Below are 20,104 nucleotides of genomic sequence, written 5' to 3'. Positions count from 1 at the left end.
CAAATGGCAGCTGCCCTGAGTCTGAGGAGACGATGGAGGAAAAGTGCTGTCTCCTTGAGCAGGAGGACGCAGAGGCTATAATGGCTGCTCTGAAGGCTGGGCCCATTTCCCATGGCGGAACACCTGTCTGCTCTGGGCCCACAGATGATCTTTCTTGAGACAAAGTGCTGGGGACTCTGGTGGCAGCCGCCCAGTTCAGAGGTCTGGCAGGACTCCGCTCTCCCCCGGGACTCCCGGACTGCCTCCTCCCGACTCCCCAGATACCCTCCAGCAGTCAGCCTGGATGGGGGAGGCCTCTTACACCGTCGGTGTTCAGTTGTAAGCAGAGCTGGTGGCTGATGCAAAGCGAGCCATGGCATCACGTGGAAATCAGGGTCAACTGGGCCTGAATGTGCCGCAAGTGCTCCCCGGGGGAGGCTGGTGTCTGCATGCAGAAAGGAGGGTCCAGGGGAGAGTCAGGAGGCCAAGCCCAGGCATGACTTCCCTTCGAGCCTGTTTTCTGCCCTCTCCCTACAAGGCATGCATGTCCTCTAACATCTGGCTCTAGCCCGGGTTGCAGACTGCCCATGTCTCCAGGAGTCGGGGAGAACTGGACAGAGGCCCAGCCCTGCCAGCCAGGACAAGTCACTGAATATGCCTGTGCCTGTGTTTCATCATTTGGAAATTGGGGGTAGTAAGAGAGCCGAGTGCCTTGGGCTTGAGGATGCAGTGAGATCCCAGTGCCGGGCTCATAGTAGGTGCCTACTATTTTTATATCCTTCCCTCCTCCCTGCAATCTCTCTGTTTATCGTTATTATTAATAATAGCAACACAGTCACCACTTAGCTATTACCTGTAAGTAAACAATCCCAATACAGTGTGAGAGGTGTCCCCAGGGCTGGGAGCCCAAAGCTAGGAGTGGGGGGTGACTTGCCTGGGTGGTTGGGGAAGGTTTCACTCTTCCAGATGGACAAACAGAAGAACATCCCCAGAATGGTCCAGAAGCAGGGATGGAGCAGCACCAAGGCACATAGGCCTGGAGAAGGTGTGTGGACAGTCTGAGTAGAGGACTGAGGGGGAAGATGGGCAGGAGCCAGGTCACCGTGCAGAGCATTGCGTGCTGGACAAGGAGGCTTGGGCAGCAGCCACTGGAAGTCTTCAGCTATAGGAGAGATGGTGAAAACCACAACTGTGTGTTAGAGAGAGCACTAGGGGTCGTGATGGGGGCATTGCCAGGACCAGGCAGGAGATGAGGGGTAAACTACTGTTCATTTTGCCACCAGCAATGCGATGCCTACCACCCTCACCCTACCCGTGTCCACAGAGAAGACCACTGCATAGGAGGAGCAGGAAGAGAGACCCTCCCCTGTCATGGAGACCCGGGGGGAAGCGACTCAGTAGCCTGCCAGGTCAAAGCCGAGCTGTGATTCTTTCTGTGCAGATACAAGCTCATGTGCCAAGTTCTTAAACTAAGGGGCCCCCAAAACCCACAACTCCTCTGCCTCTGGGGCCTGTTTCAGTGGGTTTAGACCCCACTCAGCCCCTTCCCTCCTTTCTCTGGGTCTCAGTTTCCCCATCTATATGATAAGAGGGCTGGCCTTGGTGACCTCAGAGGCGCCGCCCAGAAAGAATGGGTTCTAGCAGTTTCTGGTGGCTGCATGGGGTCTTTGAAGCCACTCTGGGCACAGAGCTTGTAGCTGCCTGTCCTTATCCAGCCTGCAGCTTGGAGCAGTTAGGAGAACTACCACCTGCTATCTCTGAGGCCTGACCTTGAAACGAAGCCAGCACACACAGATTACCCCATAGAAGTAGCCTGATAGTGTGCTTCTGACATCCACAGAGCATTGCTCATCTTGTGGGCTGCCTCCTGAGCAGGATGCCGATCTCGGCCTATCTCAGCACCTGGTACCAGCCATCCTGTGTATCAGCCTGACCTCAGGCGGCCCCGTTGGGTTTGCCTGCAGAGCGCCAGATGATGGGTAATGACTAGAAATGAAATCAGATGAGAAGTTCACAAGCGCTCCTCATCCCTGGGAGTGAGAGAATCAGCAAGTCCCAGAGTGAGGTGACTTGGACCTCTTGGCTTTGCAGTCTGGCCCTCCTGTCTGAACCTCACTTTTCTCCACTAAACACCGAAACAGGTGTGGGAAACGCCACCCCCCCCCTGCCCACCACCCCGATGTTCCTGGAAATAGATGCCCTTGAAGAGGAAAGAGCAGTTCATTCTTTTGGCCAAAATCATGCTCCAGAGCAGTTCCATTCAGTAGGAACCTAATGCAAGCCACATTTGTAATGAAATGAACCATCCCATTGTCAGTGATACCAGCCATATTTCCAGTGTTCAGCAGCCATACGTGTCTAGTGAACCAAGGTGCCCAGTGAGCTGCAAAGAGGAGGTGACTCATTGCAATGCCTGGCATAGAACAGGTGCTCAACAAGCATCCTTAAAATGAAAGAGAAGTGGGGAGGGAGGAAAAACAACAGGGGGTAAAGACTGGGCTTTGGAGTCGGACAGACCCAGATTCACATTTTAGCTCTGCCACTCACTAATTTGGAGAACTTGGACCAACCATTTAAATTCTCTAAGTCTCCTTTTCATTATTGGATAATAGAAATAAACTTAGCAAGATAGCTGTGACCATCAAGTGAACCAAGATATATGGATGTGCAGAGAACACTTCCCCCACCCTCCACCACCTGTTCTCTTGCTTTTTCTTTCCTTCTCTCTTTCAACTCCTCTTTTATCTGCAATATACAAGTGAGCTTCAAATAAGATTTCATATTTCTTTAGTCTGTTGTTTAAAAAACAGGAATCCTAGTTCTATAGCAGTTATTCTCAGATTCCCTGTGTACCAGAATCCCCTGGAGGGCAGCTTGTTAAAACCCAGACTGCTGGGCTTACCCTCAAACTTACTGATTCCAAAATTCTGGGGGTGGGGACTGAGAATCTGCATTTACAACCATCTCCCCGGGGAATGCTGGTGCTGGTGGTCCCAGAACCACACTCTGACAGGTCAAAAGAGAGCTCATAGAAGATAGGAAATGTCCTATTGAACACCTTCAGTGGCACTGTTTTCCTGCTTTTTGAAGACGGAGCCCTGCATTTTTATTTTGTACTGGGCTGCACTAATTCTGCAGCCAGTCTGGAAGACAGTGGAAGAACAAGTGCAGGGGTAAGGAGCCCAGAGGTTGTGTTTACAGCGATGAGTAGAATGAAGAAGATGCCATGGGGATGGGGTTGGGGGGCATGGTCAGTTCTGGCCCCGTGTTAGGACTGATGCATGCAAACAGGCTATCTGCAACCCGGGAGGAGGCTGGAGGCCACCACACTTACCTGTAGCTCTGAGCTCCCCCTTTACCCCCTCTCCACAATAAGCTTCTTTAAGGATAGAGTTCAAAAGCCAGACCCAGTGCTTACTAGCTACATGACCTTGGGCAAGCTGGTGGCTTCTCTGTGGCTCCATTTCTTCATGTACAAAACTCGGATATTAAAGTTTCTACAGCTTGGGTTAGGAACGGGGGTAAAGAAATTGGGTGAGTCTGTGAAGGGGTAGCAGAGGGAGCCTTATGATGATGGTGCAGCCATGTATCTTGACTGTGGTGATGGTTTCATGAAATAAAATCGCATACTGCCCCCCTCAACACGCATGCACATGCACATGCACATGCACAGCGCACACACAAGCCCAGGTGTAACTGATGGAATCTGAACCAGCTGTGTGGATTGTACCAAAGTCCGTTTCCGTTTCTATACTGTGCTGTAGTTATGTAGGATGTCTCCATGGAGGAGGCTGCGTGAGGGTGCACAGGACCTCGCTGTACATTTCTTTGCAACTTCCAGTGAATTATTTCAAAATAAAAAGGGTTTTAAAAATACCTGCCCCAAGGTGCTCTTGTAACTTTGTGCACCTATAACTTAGGTTAATATCTGTGTTAAGTATTCTGTGAAGTTCTACAAGTAGTATAACAGCTCATCTGCAAAATCAAGAAACAGAAGATAAACTTATTTTTATTTTTATTATTTTTAAGGATTTTATTTATTTATTCATGAGAGACACAGAGAGAGAGGCAGAGACACAGGCAGAGGGAGAAGCAGTCTCCCTGCCAGGAACCTGATACGGGACTCGATCCCAGGACCCCGGGATCACTACCTGAGCTAAAGGCAGATGCTCAACCACTGAGCCACCCAGGCGTCCCACTAAACTTATTTTTTAAAAAGTAGGTGGGTAACCTTTCCAAATTGTATGTTCCTGTGTGCTTTTCTTCAGCCACCAGACACCTTTTCAGATAAAATACAATACTTTCTCTGGATTCTGTAACTTTTTAGACATAGTATGTTTGTTGATTGACATTGTTTCTTAAAAATGTTTCTTTAAAAATGTTTCACCTAAGAGTACATTAAGATTATTATTTGAATATCTGCCAAACATGCTATTCAACAGTTTATTTTCACGTTTCCTGACTTTGTAGACACCTGCCTGTGACACTCCCTTACTTCACAAGGCTGCCTACCTTCTGTATGGTTTGCCACCTCGCACATCTGGCCCCAGACTAGGAATTGGCTACATGTTTGCCCACTGACCAAATGGAAGGCCCCTCACCAGGGACAACTTGCTAATTCCTCCAAGTGTAATTGATCATGTTCCTGGGGTAGCAATAGAAATTAGTTCCTTGTGTTAATATTTCTTCTGCAGGACACAAGCAACATGAGATTCTTCTTCTTTTGTCTTTTTTAAGATTTTATATATTTATTTAATAGAGAGAGAGAGAGCACACAAGCATGCAAGTGGAGTGGGGGAAAAGGAGCAGAGGGAGAGGAAGAAGTAGACTCCACACTCAGCGCAGAGCCCTAAGTGGGGCTCCATCCCAGGACTCCGAGATCATAACCTGTGCTAAAATCAAGAGTCAGATGCTTAACCTATTGAGCCACCCCGGTGCCCTGCAACATGAGAGTGCTAAGGTGATTTGTTGAGTTTCTTTTTAGAAAGAGAAGTGAGAAAGGTATCCTGCAATGCAGTGAGTGGACATTATGCCTCTGTTTTCTAGATGTGGAAACTGGCACAGAGGGACAGCTTGTCCAAAGTCACACAACTAGGACAAAGTGGGGTCCAGGGTCTTACCCTTAAGCAGGCTGCCAACAGGAGCCCAGGCAGGTGCTGGGTACCAAGGCTCTGAGACACAGAGGGGCACAGCAGAAATTCCTCAAATAGAAATACCTTTACCCGATAGGAAAAGGGCAACCTGCAGAAGGAGGCATGCTCAGTGCCAGCTCAGAACAAAGATGTAGATAAAATTCTTTACAAGTGATCTCAGCTAGACTAAACTCAAGATAAATGAAGATGAGGGGAGGAATGTGGCAGGGGATTAGTGGGTGGAGCAGTTGGAGGGTCCAGGTCACCTCTGAAAAGCCACGCCCAGTGGAAGTGATGATCAAGTGGTTAAGGTGTTGGATTTGAAAAACCAAGCCCAGGTAGTTTCCTCCCATGGGGAGCCTTCAGCTTAGGAACTTTCTTAGACAAAAGGCCGATCTTTAGTCTAAGTCATTCCTGCACAAGGTATGGTCCGTGCACCTTTTGCATCAGCATCACCTGGGAGCTTGTTGAGAATGCAGATTCTTGGGCCCCACCTGGAACTACTGAAACAGAATCTGTGTGGCGGCAACATGTTCTGGGTGACTTGTGAGCATATTCAAACGTGGGAGGCACTGCTCTCCAGTGAACCAATGTCTGTGCTACCCAAGCACGGACTGTGAGCTCCTGCGGGCAAGGATTGCACTGGTGCACTCAGAGCCTGGTGCCTGGCTCTTGATAAAGTCAATCAGTGAAGGAGCACTAATTCAAAATCAAGAAGAGAGCTGAAAGTGGTGGTAGAGAGAGGGAAATAATGACAAGAAATTGAGTCTAGCTCACGGGGTGCAAACGGAGGGGCAAACCAGGGCTAATTAACCATGAGCAGATTCTGGCCCACATTTTGTTTGGCTCGTAAAATATTTTTTAAAGCAAAAAGTTTACTTATGGAAAATATAGATTTCCTTTTTTTTTTTTAAGATTTTATTTATTCATGAGAGACACAGAGAGAGAGGCAGAGACACAGGTAGAGGGAGAAGCAGGCTCCCTACGGGGAGCCTGATGCGGGACTGGATCCCAGGACCCTGGGATCACGACCTGAGCCAAAGGCAGATGCTCAACCACTGAGCCACCGAGGCGTCCCTGGAAAATTTAGATTTCTTAGAGTAAACATGGGTCTGCTTCTTCCATATAAACAATGACAGAGACTCAATAACAGGTCCCTCTGAGACACAGCTTGAGGGCTCTCCGTTGGGCTAGAATCCCCACATGCCTCCTCCATTCATCAAACATGCCCCATCTCTCTATAAAAGTTTGAGTCTGTGAACCCTGGAATCACTAATCATAAGCTCAAATCAAAGACGGCTAGAAAATGATAGTTGGGTGTGGGTTGAATTGTTGAACGCATCCAGGCATTCATCACGTGGGCTTGTGGTTAAGGGTGAGGTGCTCAGTCACACAGTCTGAGATTCAGTTCTGTCTCAGCCTCTTCCCAAGTCTGGGGTCCTGAGTGAGTCACATAACCCCTCACACTTCTGGCTCTTCATCTGCGGAATGGCTTCAATAGAAGCGGTTCCATGCAGAGCATGAAGCCCCACACCTGGCACATAGTCAGCCATGGCTAATTCGTAAGACAGTCATTGCCACTGCCAGAGCAAAATGGCACACAGGTATACAGGCATTTATTCCCTGCATTGCTGGCATTTCAACATGAATTATGTTGATTAATTAGTGCTTATGTTAATGATCAATGTTTTCCATAAAAGGTGTGCATAATCCATAAATGTTTAAAGTTCGGTCAGGCTAAATATTTTATACACTGGAAAATGTGTACATACCAAAAGCATAAAATAAAAACATAAACCTATGAAACAGAAGCGCTAAAGATATTATCCTTCTAATAAAACTTATTAGCAGATTAAATTAATAAAATGGTCAAAAGTAGCAAATCAAACCCCATAAAATAAATTTCAATAATAACAAACACTTGAAATGAAATACTATTTGATGTTACTCTTGACTTGTGAGCCTATTTTCGTGCACATTTGTGTTTTCTAACTGTCATAAAATTTTTCTCTCTGCACTGGTGAGGAGAGGGCTCTAAGTGAAATTTCAAGCTAACTCCAAATATTTTCCTTTGAGTTCTTCATCTTCAAATAATTCATTTCTCATTCAATACTTTAGAAATTTTTATTTTCATCCCCTTTTTTGTTGTTCTTAGCAGCGACTACATCTTTTAATTGATTAGTAGCTCTGGTTTTATTTCGAAGAATTGCCTTCATCTTCTCCAGTGTTCTAGGAAGGTGGAGATCCCAGTGGGTCAGGTCAATGGAGCGCCTGGAGCAGTTCCCAGGATGATGTGTTTGAATGCCACTGGTTGGAAGGTCTTCGGACCAGAACGAGGATTTATGTTAGGATAGAGTCACCTTGGTTTTCTTCCTCCTCTATGGATGATGGCTAAAGAGAAAACTACTTTCTAAACAAGTTTACCTCAGCAGCCCCGATGGCTCAGCAGTTTAGCGCCACTTTGAGCCCAGGGTATGATCTTGGAGACCTGGGATCAAGTCCCACGTTGGGCTCCCTGCATGGAGCCTGCTTCTCCCTCTGCCTCTCTCTCATTCTGTGTCTCTCATGAATAAATAAATAATATATTTATAAAAAAAAAGTTTACCTTTACTGGATCCAAACCTCTACTGTAGTATATCCTGAGTGTAAATGATTCATATATATATATATATATATATATATATATATATATATATATATCTCACATATATATATATCACAAAAATGCCCATAGTTCAGCACTTTTTAAGAGCATATAATTCTGGGGGCACCTGGGTGGCTCAGTCAGTTAAGCGTCTGACTTATTTCAGCTCAGGTCATGATCTCAGGGTAGTGAGACCAAGCCCCACATGGGGCTCTGTGCTCAGTATAGAGCCTGCTTGAGATTCTCTCTCTCCCTTTCTGTCTGGCCTTCCCCTGCTCCCTCATGTGTGTGCTCTGTCTCTCCCTCCCTCTCTCAAAAAGAAAGGAAGGAAGGAAGGAAGGAAGGAAGGAAGGAAGGAAGGAAGGAAGGAAGGCAGGCAGACAAGCATACCATTCTGGAATACCAGAATGTTAAAAGCTGGGGTTGCAATCAGTTAAAAGACTGCAGATTTGGAGGTTCTTCTGAAGGTCAGTGACACTTTTCTGGGTCGTCAGGACGCAGCTTGCCCTGACACTTACTGAGTGTGAGGAAACAAAGCTGGAGAAGCCAAGGCTCAGAAAAGAGGGGGGAGGTCACTGTTGTCCCCAAGCCCTTTCACGTCCATCAGAGATCTCAGAATATGACTTTATTTGGAAGTAGGGTCTTTGCCTGTGCAATTAGTTAAGATGAGATCCTGAGCAGTGGAGGTGTAAGTACAGTGACTGGTACCCTTAAATGAAGAGGGAGATCTGGCCCCTCATAGACATGAGGCAGCAGGTCCTTGGGGATGAAGGCAGAGACTGAGTTGATGCAGCCATAGGACAAGGAATGCCAAGGACATTTCTGTTTTAAGCCACCCAGTCTGCGGCAGTTTGTTACAGCAGCCCTAGGAAACCAATGTCGTGGAGTTGGAAGGGAAGCTGCCAGAGCATCAGGCCCTCTCAGCAGGACCTGCTTCACTGACCTTGGGAATTCAAGCCACACTCTTAGGAGCCAAAACTCAGAAGATCTGGCTCATCATCCTCCCTTCCTGCTCCGGTGGGTGGCCCATCTTCCAGCACCCCTCTCCGCCCTGCTCTCGCGCACAGGCAGCATGCGACTCCCACTACAGCACATCAGCCCCCAGGCCCACAGCCCCACCCAGGGACTGCCACATGATGTCTGTGATCAAGTGGAAAGAACAGAGAGCTATAGAAATCTGAGAGACCTAGGAAAGAACCAGCTTGGCCTAGCTGTGAGCACTGCCTTAGAAAGTGATCATGTCTGCCTGAGCCTCCTTGGATGGTGATAATAATGGCCTGGATGGGCCTTGACAGCGATGGTGGGATGCGGCAGTGCCTGGCACAAAGCAGGTGCTCAATATGTGTGAGAACCTCCATCCCTCCCAGTGTAAGAATAGTTGAGAATCCCAGCATCCTGGAGAGCCAGGCTTCTGGGGGGGGGGGGGTGCGGGGTGCGTTGGGGTGGGTGCGCAGGCAGAGCTGGAGCAGGTGGAGACTGGCCAGCACACAGCCTCCTGCTGAAGGTGAGCAGCTCCTTCCTCTGGGAGGAAGAGGCCTGACGAGGGAGGGGAGACGGGAGACACCCGTCCTCACCACGAATACACAGGCTGAGAAAGGGCATGCAGAGCGGGAGGCTCTGGTCTGACTGCCTGTGTCTGGCACAGAGTGGTACCGCACAAATATGTGTCAGAGGACTAATGCTGGGGAAGGAAAGAACAATCCAGCAGACGTGTCTGAGTGCCCTCAGGCCAGCCCACCACACAAGAGCCTGCACAAAAGGAATGTGCAGAGCAGAGATTTCTTTTCTTTGTTTTAAATTGAGAGAAGCTGATCTTTGCTCTGTGAAGGGTCACCTAAGTGGAACTCTTGGATATGCAAATGCCTGACAAGTTAAGCAGCCAGCGTCCTGGGATAGGTTTGTAACAGGAACTTTTGTGGCTGCTGCTGGTGGCTTCCATTTTTTTATTTTTTGAGTGGTCTGGCAAAGATTGGGCCCTTCTCTGGCATGCAGCAGACATGGGGGATTTTGTCGAGAGAGTTGGGGGAGGAGAAATTTGTGCACTGATGTGCACAAAGAGCCCATGTTTTCTGGAAGGAATGAGATGGTTACACCAATAAAGTGTTTTCACACTTTTTTGATAACAAGAAATGAACATTACATCCCACTCTCCAGGGCCTAGGCACACATGGAAGGAAAGATCTCACAGAACAGTATTTTCCCTGCATGCAGAGTCCACTGACATTTTTAGTTCTATGTGATTCTATCTTATTTTAAAAAATACTGATCGAATGCAATGAAATGCCGGGACACCTGCATCCCGATGTTTCTAGCAGCAATGGCCACTATAGCCAAACTGTGGAAGGAGCCTCGGTGTCCATCGAAAGATGAATGGATAAAGAAGCTGTGGTCTATATATACAATGGAATATTACTCAGCCATTAGAAACGACGAATACCCACCATTTGCTTCAACGTGGATGGAACTGGAGGGTATTATGCTGAGTGAAGTAAGTCAATCGGAGAAGGACAAACATTGTATGGTCTCATTCATTTGGGGGATATAAATAATAGTGAAAGGGAATAGAACGGAAGGGAGAAGAAATGTGTGGGAAATATCAGAAAGGGAGACAGAACATGAAGACTCCTAACTCTGGGAAACGAACTAGGGGTGTGGAAGGGGAGGAGGGTTGGGGGTGGGGGTGAATGGGTGACGGGCACTGAGGGGGGCACTTGACAGGATGAGCACTGGGTGTTATTCTGTATGTTGGCAAATTGAACACCAATAAAAAATAAATTTATTATAAAATAAAAAATAAAAAATACTGATCGAGACCATGACCCCCTAATAGGTTGAGTCCATAGTCTGAAAACTGCTTCTTGGTCTTGGAGTTCAGGAAATCTGTTGGGTGGCTGGACCAAGACCTAGCTGCAAGAAGGGCTCTGAGGCCATGGAAGGAGAGGACTTGAGGGTAGTGAGCCCCACCCAGGACTGAGCTAGGGAGGTGACCAACAGTGGTCCTGGGGGGTTAGCAGATGCTAGAACTGCCTCTGACTCGGCCATCTGAGGCCTACTTGTCCCCTAGAAATTGTGTCTGTGTGTGTGTGCGTGTGCATGTGTGTGATCACAGAGAGAAGGTCTGTATGTAGAAACTGGTGGACAGTCTCCCCAAGCAGAAGGGCATGTGACAGAGGTCGTGTGTGTCTCTGGAGAGACTTGGCAGCTCTCTCCCTCTCCACGGTTGGGGGGGGGGGGCATTTCCGTGGTGCCCAGCAGCCCACACAGATGCAATCTTGTGGCTACCACCACAGCCAGCTCAGGAGGGGACTGCCCCACATCCACCATGCCGCGGTAGCCCAGCACCCCGTGGGAGTGACCAGGTGAACATATCCACAGTTGTACCCCAGCGGTCCTGCGTTATCTGGCAGGGGGCCCTCTAAAATGAGCAGGTTGCTGAGGCCTGGATGGAACACTGTGGAGGACTTGCTGAAAGTGGCCCTTCAGTGGCCCTCTTGGATATGCAAAACCCTGGGGAATAGGGACTCCACCCACCCCAGCATTTATCCCTTAGTTGCCTGGCCAGTGCCAGCTTCTACTCAGCAGCCTGATGAGCATCAGGGTAGGACAGAAGCAGCCTGGACACATGCACCAGGAGAAATGGGAGGCCAAGTTGTCCTGCGTTTTCTCCTCCCACAACTAGGTGGCAGCAGCAAGCACAGGGACTCCATCCCCTACCAAAGGACTCCGCATCCCCTGTCCTTCCTGGGGTAGAATCCCACCAGCTGGGCACCCAGCCACTAAGAAAGGGAAGGGTGTTGGGCACTGAATATGTGTCAAGTTCTTTTCCTAGCACCCCAGTTAATCCTCACAGCCCTTTAGGACCTTAAGCCCCATTCATTGCCCCTACTGAAGGACCAAGGGTCTTCCAAGATGTTGGAAGTTGGAACTCAATTCAGACAGCTTTGGCAACTGGTTCAGTATGGTGGCAAAATACAAGCTTGGGCATCAGATCACCTGATGGCCTCTCATGGCACCTCACCCTTCTGAACCCCAGGGGTTCAGCCAAACCTGTATCCTTTTCCTGTGGCCATGCAAATAAACTATTTCCCAGCCTCCCCATCCAGTAAGACAGGTCACATGACTGAACTCTGGACAATTGAATGTGGGTGGGAGTGCCTGTATAGGCTGCTCTCAGCCCCTAAAATTCTGAGGTCTCCCTGCCCCCTATTCCCGTCCTCTGGCAAACAGATGGAGAGGATCCAGAGGAGGACATCAAGGTCCTAGAAGGAGCCTGGGGCCCCAAGTGACCACATGGAGCAGAGACACCCCCCCCTTCTCCCCTGCATGTGGCTCTACACAAGACGCTGACCGCAGCAAGAAAGAGCATTTATAGGGTTAAGCCACTGATATTTTGCAGTTGTTTGTTACAGTAGAGAGCATTAATTACCTGATTAATGAACTCGCTTTCTTATCTGCAACTTGGGGTTATCAGCATTCATTCTCAGGGTTGTGTCAGTAATGTACATTGCATGTAAATCTCCAAACCTAGGGCCTGGCACAGTGCAAACTCTCAAAGGCTCACCCACTGAGGTCCCTCTGCTGCACTGTCAGCAGCCACAGCAGCAATGGTGACAGCAGCAAGAAGGGCGAGTTAACCCCTAGTTGACAGTGCCATGCCTCTAGCTAGGTGGACCAGATACCAGGTGGGCCGTCATGGTGACGGGTTTCATATTCTGTGGCACATGTGGATGCTGGGAGCCTAGAAGGTATGAAGTTCCCATCTATGCAAATACTTTGCCTACTGGAGGTTTACTCTACCTGTGGAGATGCACCATCAGGAAGGATCTGTAAATGAGATGCTAAGCTAAGGGGATCACTACACACTTGAAGTGACAGATGAGAGTCATGCGGCCTGTCTCTTCCATTTACTAGCTGTGAGACCCCCACGTAAATCATTAGCCTCTCAGTGTTTCAGTTTCCCCATCAGTAAAGTGTGTGTATAATAGGATTCTTCTGGAGATTGAGTTAATATATGTAGGATGCTCAGAACAGTGCTTGGTATACAGCAGGTGCTCAATATGCATTGCTCTTCTTATGGAAGCACAACCGCTTGCTAACTCCTGGTCAAGCAGCTGAGACCATCTTCAGCCCCGACTGTGTGGAGAGACCTAATGTCACAGTCTCACCTGAGGAGGTACTGCTGAAGGTGTCCAGCCCCCCAGGCAGGGGACAAAAGCCCTCTGGGCCACGGCTGTGGCCACGCCTTTCCCATGCTACATTTCTGCTGGGGGTGGTAAAGGAAAGAAAGAAAGGCAGAAAGAGCAGGTGGGGGCAGGGGTGGGGGGTGAGACTCCAGGAAAAGACAATGGGCTTTGTAAAATCCCTCTCTGGGCAGTCTGGCCAACTTCAATGGCTGCAGGCCACATGAACAGCAAGAAAAAATGTGGCCCAGGAATCTCTCCCCAACGATCCCCCTTGTCTTTGTGGGAATTTGGAGCCGCAGACACATTCCTTCCATGAACAACGTTCACAGCAGCTGAAGACCCACTGGCCAGAGCTGGGGAAGCAGGCTGGCACCTCTGGGGCCCTGCCCCCCAGTGAGCCTTTCCCTTGAGGAGTGAGCATGGCAAATGTGCAGGAGAATGGACTCCTGCTAGCAGACTTCAGAGCCCACTCTGGCAGAGACCGACTGCTCCCCAGCACTGCACACCCCTCTCAAAAGCCAACTGTCCAGTTTGTGCAGCTGTTTTGCCCTAATCTGTCACCCAGAAGTAGAAACTAGCCGTCTTGGACAGAATTCCCACCTCTTAGAGACGGGAATTCACTTTTTTCTAAGCCAAGTACTTCCCAACTTAATAGGAAACAATTTCTCAATGCTCTAAAATTCTTTTAAGATGGAGGGCTGCAAACTACAAAAACACACAGGCCAACTCTGGCTTACCACCTGCTTTTGCAAATAAAGTTATATCGAAACCCAGCCACACCCATTCATTTCTGTGCGGTCTATGGCTGATTTCATGCTATAAGGGCAGAGTTGAGTAGCTGCTATGGAGACCATATGGCATACAGGGTTTAAATATGTTTGTGAACTACCTCTTAAAAAAAGTTTACTGGTCTTGGTTTAAAGTAGAATATATTATATTCACTTATTCACTTATACTCCCATGTTATTCCACAAAGGATTTGAGATGGCTTCTGATGAGACACCTAGAATAAAATGAAGATAACACAATAGTAATTATTTAAAAAATTAAGGATCAAAAAGAAAAAGAATTAAAAAATTAAGGATCAAAGAGAATGCAAATAAAAGTAGAAAAGCAGGGGTGCTTGGCTGGCTCAGTCAGTAGAGCATGCACCTCTTGATCTTAGGATCATGAGTTTGAACCCCATGTTGGGGATAGAGTTTGCTTTAAAAAAAAACAAAAAACAAAAAAAACAAGTAGAGAAGCAAAACGAGGACACAAAGGCATGGTTGTGAGGACCTACTTTAGGGCCTTCATACTTGCCAACACCAAACTTTAAACTTTCCCTGAGCTTCCTGGCAGCCAAAGGGAAAAAGAGAAATGGAAGTTAAATCTCATTAAAAGAAAGGAAAAACAGACCCATCCTTATGGAATCAATAGCCTTTTCTAGCACAAAGCAGTGTGGGCCTGCTTCTAACAGACTTCCATTTCCCCCAGAGTCACATACTTTATTTTAAAAAAAGAAACCAGAACAATGAGTCTGTAAAGTGAATAGCAAAGGCAATGTTGTTGACAATGGATAATATGGGAAGAGGGGTGCTAGTTACCATGTTTAATCAGATATTTAATTCCAAATCAGTTAGCTTCTGTGCACTGTGGAAAAGTGCACAAAACACATTTTGAGATATGGGTAAGCAGCTTCCCTTCTGCTTATCTTTTCTGCAGATCTCTGTTTCAGAGCAAAAACCGAAACTGACTGGAGATAGCCTTAACTTGTCACTAAATTACCTTTCAGTGCATGGCACAAAGCAGGCCCGCAAGAAATGCTTGATGTGGGGTGGATCTAGCCTCTCCGGACCTCAGATTTCCTATGAAAAGTGAAGAAGTTGTACTCAACTGTAATGTCTTTCCAGTTCTAGAATGTCTTTGCATCTTGGTGGTATATACATGGTGTGTGCACCCTGGATTTTGGCCAAAATCCTAGCACAGATCAGAACTATGATGGGAGGAGACAATGAGAGGGGGAGGCAGCCTAGATGGAGACCTATACCTCCTGGAGGCAGGAGGCAGGGTCCGGTTTTTAGGAAGGTGACGTGTGGTTGTCAGACTGCCCCAGATTCCAGTGTGGGCTCTCCCACCCTCCAGCTGTGTGACCTTGAGAACTCCCATAGCCTGAGTGGGTGTCCATATCCTCTCCTGTGAAAGGAGCGTGCTCACCGACACTGAGCTGTTGTGGACGTGAAATGAGATGCTAGTGCCAGCGTGAGTGAGGTTTGTGACACACTGTCTACAGAGTGCCTTTGTCTTCAAGAAGCCCCTTCTACAGGTGCCAGGGCCACCAGGAAGTAGCCCTGACTCTGAAAAGCTAAGAGAGCAATGAGCATCCCATGGTTTTCCAGCCAGATGTGGTCCAGCCCTTCACAGGAGCTGTCTTTTCTAACCCGTCTCACCTACAGATATACCTTAGACCCATGGGGCAGTGAATTCAACACCAACTGTTGTCCCTTTGCCCTCCAAAATATCTCCCGGAGAGCTCAGGCTCCAAAGCAAGACAGGCCGGTTAGATCTCAGACACTAATTAGCTGTGTGACCTAATGCAAATTACTTTAACTCTCTGTGCCTCAGGGTCCTCCACTTTAAAGTGGAAATAACGACCATACCTAACACGGAAGTTGGCTCTGAATTCTAATGGAATGTCAAGCTCTTAGCCCGGCACGCAGGCATAGCCAGACAGTGTTGGCTCTCAAGTATTGTGTATTACTCCCCATGTTCAGTTGTGTTACTGCATAACAAACTACCGTGAAGGTTAGTGACTTAGAACATCTTATTTGATCACTATTCTACAGTGTGGGCAGGGCTCGGCAGGCTCAGCTCATCTGGGCTCTCCGTATATGGGCTGGAGGATCCACTTCCAGGGTGACCTCACTCACCAGGCTGAAAGAAGAGGCTGCTGGCCTTAGCCTTGGCCCTCCCTGTGGTCTCTCTGCACTTTAAGGCTGGGCTGCTTAGAGCGTGGCAGGTTCAGGGCAGTTCCCCTGCTCACAGCAGCAGAAGCTGCCAAGACTTCTTAGGATTTACACCCAGCGCTGGCCCAGAGTCATTGCTGTCACCTGCTGGTTAACGCAGGTCAAAGGGCAGCCCAATTCAAGGGGAAAGAGCACACAGGTGGGAGACCTGGGAGGTGTGGTCACCAGGGTCACACATCCTACCTGGTCTCCCTCTCCTCTTCTTGCTGCGTCCAGGCCTTGTAGCTCTCATGTGACTGCCTTTTGCTTCTTAGCTTCTTCCTGTCCCGGTCGCCCCTTTCTGGTCCCCACTTCAGGCCAGTGCCAGGCTGATGAGTCAGGACCACAGGCTGCCTCATTTTCCCCTACCCTAGATGGCCTGCTGCACTGTCCTGCCCTAGAATCTAGCTCCTCAACATGATCACAGCACTGCCTTGTTGGAGGACCATTCTTATGCCATCCCTTGAGGAGTTGGTCTCCTCTTCATGTCTCAGTGCTCATCTCAAAAACCTCTGCTCTGTAGAGCCCTTCCTGACTTTCTTCAGCACTGAGTCGCTGTCTCCTGCAGAGCTCTCAGGATGTCGTCTTGGCCTCCACAGAGCTCAGGCCTTGGACTTTCTCAGGTGTTCAGTTGTGCTCAATCATAGTTTGGTACATGGATGCATGAATGAATGATCACCATAGCCCCCAAAGCTATTCCTGTGACTAGGGTGCCATGACCCCATTTCTACTGCTACCCTGGGCTGCCCAAGGCTGGGCTCACACCTTGAGATGGTACCATGAGAGTGTCTTGGGTATGTCAGGGAGGAGCAACCCGACCCTACAGAGAGGTATAAGGACCAGCGCCTGAGTTTCCTAAGCAAATCCCTTAATGGCCTAGGGCATTTCTGGAACTAGGAGCTCAGGCTGCATAAAGCCAGGATCCCAGCAGCAATAGCAGCATCCTTCCTAGACAACCCCATATCCTCACTTTGAAATAGAAATAAGCAGCAGAAGGTGGAGCTCTGGGTGGATGGGGGTAGTTCCAACTTCACAGGGACTTTGTCCTCCAAATCTGCACCAAATCTTCCTCCCAGAGCCCACTGCACTCACTGGAAACCCAGCCTCAGACCAGCCTGGGTGGCTAGAGGTTTAGTGCCGCCTTCAGCCCAGGGTATGATTCTGGAGACCTGGGATCGAATCTGGCGTTGGGCTCCCTGCCTGGAGCCTGCTTCTCCCTCTGCCTGTGTCTCTGCCTCTCTCTCTCTCTCTCTCTCTCTCTCTCTCTCTCTCTGTGTGTGTGTGGTGTGTCATGAATAAATAAATAAATAATCTTAAAAAAAGAAAGAAAGAGAAAGAAAGAAAGAAAGAAAGAAAGAAAGAAAGAAAGAAAGAAAGAAAGAAAGAAAGAAAGAAAGAAAGAAAGAAACCCAGCTTCAGATTCTGGCTCTGCTTCCCTGTCATGTGCAGGATGTTGGCCTCTCAGCTCAGAAAGAGATCTCAGAGCCCCCTATTATCCCGACTACTCTTCCGAAGTGGGTTGGCTTAAGCTCATCTAGAGCCTTGTATTACTGAGTGATCTTGATGTTTGGGCTCAATTCAGGATGATTTGGAGTCATGATCAATTCAGGGGACAGAGCTATATTGAAGGAGTTTGTTTTTTTCAGGCAAATCCCATGCTCAGTATGTGCTTTTCCAGTTGTATCCCATAACTCTATGCCTAAATGAGGAAATGCCATCCATCTATCCATCCACCCACCCACTTGTCCATCCATTCATCCACCCACCCACCCATCCATCTGCCCACTCACCTACCCATCCATCCATCCACTCACCCAACAATCCATCCATCCACCCACTCACTCACCCACCCACCTACCCATCTATTCATTCATCCATCTTGGTTCTATCACTTACCGCTTCATTGGTCTTGGGCAAGTTTCCTCATTTCCCTGAACTCTTGTTTCTTCCTCTGTAAGTTGAATCTAATGTCATCTACCTCATAGGATTGTCCTATGGTAACTGTGATATTAGCACTTGTGAATTGCCTGACACCTGGTAGGAAGCATATAGTGAATGTCATTTTGTCTTCCCTTTTAAGGAATAGACACATAACTAGAAAACCATAAAAAGACAATGAATAATCAGGAATTAAAATGTTTGAAAGCAAGGGCAATACTGGTAGAAGTTCTTGCCTTGCTTTCTATCTCCTAAACTGTCCTGGGAGTTGATATTTAAAGTCACTTTGAAAAGTCGAGTATTGGGATCCCTGGGTGGTACAGCAGTTTGGCGCCTGCCTTTGGCCCAGGGCACGATCCTGGGGACCCGGGATTGAATCCCACGTCGGGCTCCCGGTGCATGGAGCCTGCTTCTCCCTCTGCCTGTGTCTCTGCCTCTCTTTCTCTCTCTCTCTCTCTCTGACTATCATAAATAAATAAAAATTAAAAAAAAAGTCGAGTATCCAAAATATATTTGAACTGTTCAATGGGGATGCTGACCCTCTATAATAGGCTCATTTGAAATGATCCTGCTTTGCTACTTCCTCTTAGAAAGATAAACAAGCAGCCCACAATGGCCGCTCTGATGTTTTCTTTTAAATCTTGCTTTCCAAATGTAGGACTTGGCCGTTGGACAATCACCCGGGGGCTCACTCCCCGCACATGCTCTCCGTGAATGCAGGGAGCTCCAGCTTGGAATTCCTGGGGCCTCATTAAGCCTGCTGTGACTAAGTGATCTTGCCTGGTGCTAAAGCTGTTTAAAATGACTTGGCAGCAACCAGAAGTCAGGTTTCTCCGTTTTTTTCTCACTTACTCCTTCTTTGTAACCCCCACCTACATGTCATGAAATGAAAACATCTTTCTTTCCAGATCTAGTGCAGGACAACCCTTCTCTCTCCCTGAAAAAGCCTCATCCTAGTCCTTCTGGAGATTAAGGAGAGGGGGGCAGAAATCTGCCCCTTTGTAAATGTCTCCTTTGACTAAGACGTGACTGCTGGGAAAACTCTTCTCTGCTCTAACCCATTCTTTCCTCCCGTCTTGCCCTCACCCTGCTGAACTCTTCTGCTCTGGCCACAGGCAGCCTGGCCTGGCAGCTGCCTCCCTCCTGGGTCGCCTCTGTTTCCCCAAGATGGGTGCAAGGGAGATAATCCCAGGGAAGCCAAGGCCATCAGAGGCTCACCGCAGCCCTTTCAGGGAAGGAACAGATCCCAGGAACTGGAGGGCTGAGAAAGAACCTGGTGTTTAATCACACAATATGTAAATGTGCCTTCTTTTAAGAAATTAGACCACTATCCACATGCTAAGGTGACATCGTCTTTTAGTCGCCGTCTACATTCCTTGTTTCCCTCCCATAGGTCTTTCTAGACCCAAGCACCTAGAGCAGTGCCACACACAGGGCACGCCGGTGATGCCGTGTAGGTGTGTGTGTTTACCCAGGTGCTGTGAACCCACGGATCTCAAACAGCTCCGGCTCCCTGCTTGGATTTTCGTGTCATGAAAATGCCCACGTAGTTGACGATCCCCTTTCCCACGAGCATTTGGTTGGTGTCAGTCTCTTGCGCTCGCAGGCAGAGCCGAGGTGGGCGGCCCGGGCGGGTTTTCTCCGGCGGGTGAGCGCGCTCTCCCGTGGGGGTGGGGTCGGGCCGAGAAGGGAACCGTCCACGCGGGGCTCAGCATCTGTTTGAAGACGAGCAGCCTCTACCCGCCGGATCACTGCGCCAGGAGCGCCCCTGCCCAGGTCCCCGCCAACGCCGGTGACCGCGCGCGTGACCCGGGGGCTGTGGTGTCGCGTGTGGGTCGCGGGGACACCTGTGCCGGCGACTCGGCCGGTCCTTGGGGAGGCCGACTGGGGCCGCTCCGGTCCTCCGCCTTACGGAAGCGAAACGCAGGGCGCGCAAGGAGCTTGACACCCTCAGACCTTTAACGGGCGCCAAGGGACATCTGAGACGGCGCCACCTGCCTCACCTTTCCGGTGGAGAAAGCCTCGGCGAGGGTGCGGGCGGCCCGGGCGCGCTGCCTTCCTGCCCGCGCGTCGCGGCGTCGGGGTGAGCCGGGGGGAGGGGGAGGGGCCGCGGGAGGGGGAGGGGGGAGGGGCCGCGGGAGGGGCAGGGGGGAGGGGCCGCGGGAGGGGGGCGCCCGCCTCGCCCGGCCCCCGCTTGGCTCCGGGGCGCGGAGGAGGCGGCCGGAGGCCTCTGGGTCCCGCACG

General features: G+C 49.2%; 1 protein-coding gene and 1 long non-coding RNA gene across 4 annotated transcripts in view; one reads left to right on the top strand and one right to left on the bottom strand.

Annotated features, from left to right (window-relative positions):
- The window catches only part of ARHGAP22 (Rho GTPase activating protein 22), a 135,605-nt gene that overhangs the window by 51,777 nt on the left and 63,724 nt on the right, over window positions 1–20,104 (top strand). The gene's annotated exons all lie outside the window — the stretch shown is intronic.
- Window positions 13,851–19,827, bottom strand: LOC112671970 (uncharacterized). The gene is made up of 4 exons (XR_003143956.3): window positions 19,332–19,827; window positions 17,819–17,956; window positions 14,706–14,785; window positions 13,851–13,941 (listed from the first exon to the last, which is right to left on the bottom strand). It is a non-coding gene; the product is annotated as an uncharacterized LOC112671970 (long non-coding RNA).

Source organism: Canis lupus, chromosome 28 (genome assembly GCF_003254725.2).
Source record: "Canis lupus dingo isolate Sandy chromosome 28, ASM325472v2, whole genome shotgun sequence".
NCBI lineage: Eukaryota > Metazoa > Chordata > Mammalia > Carnivora > Canidae > Canis > Canis lupus.
The sequence above is the reverse complement of the archived record's forward strand: the minus strand, read 5'-3'. Positions and strand labels throughout refer to the sequence as shown.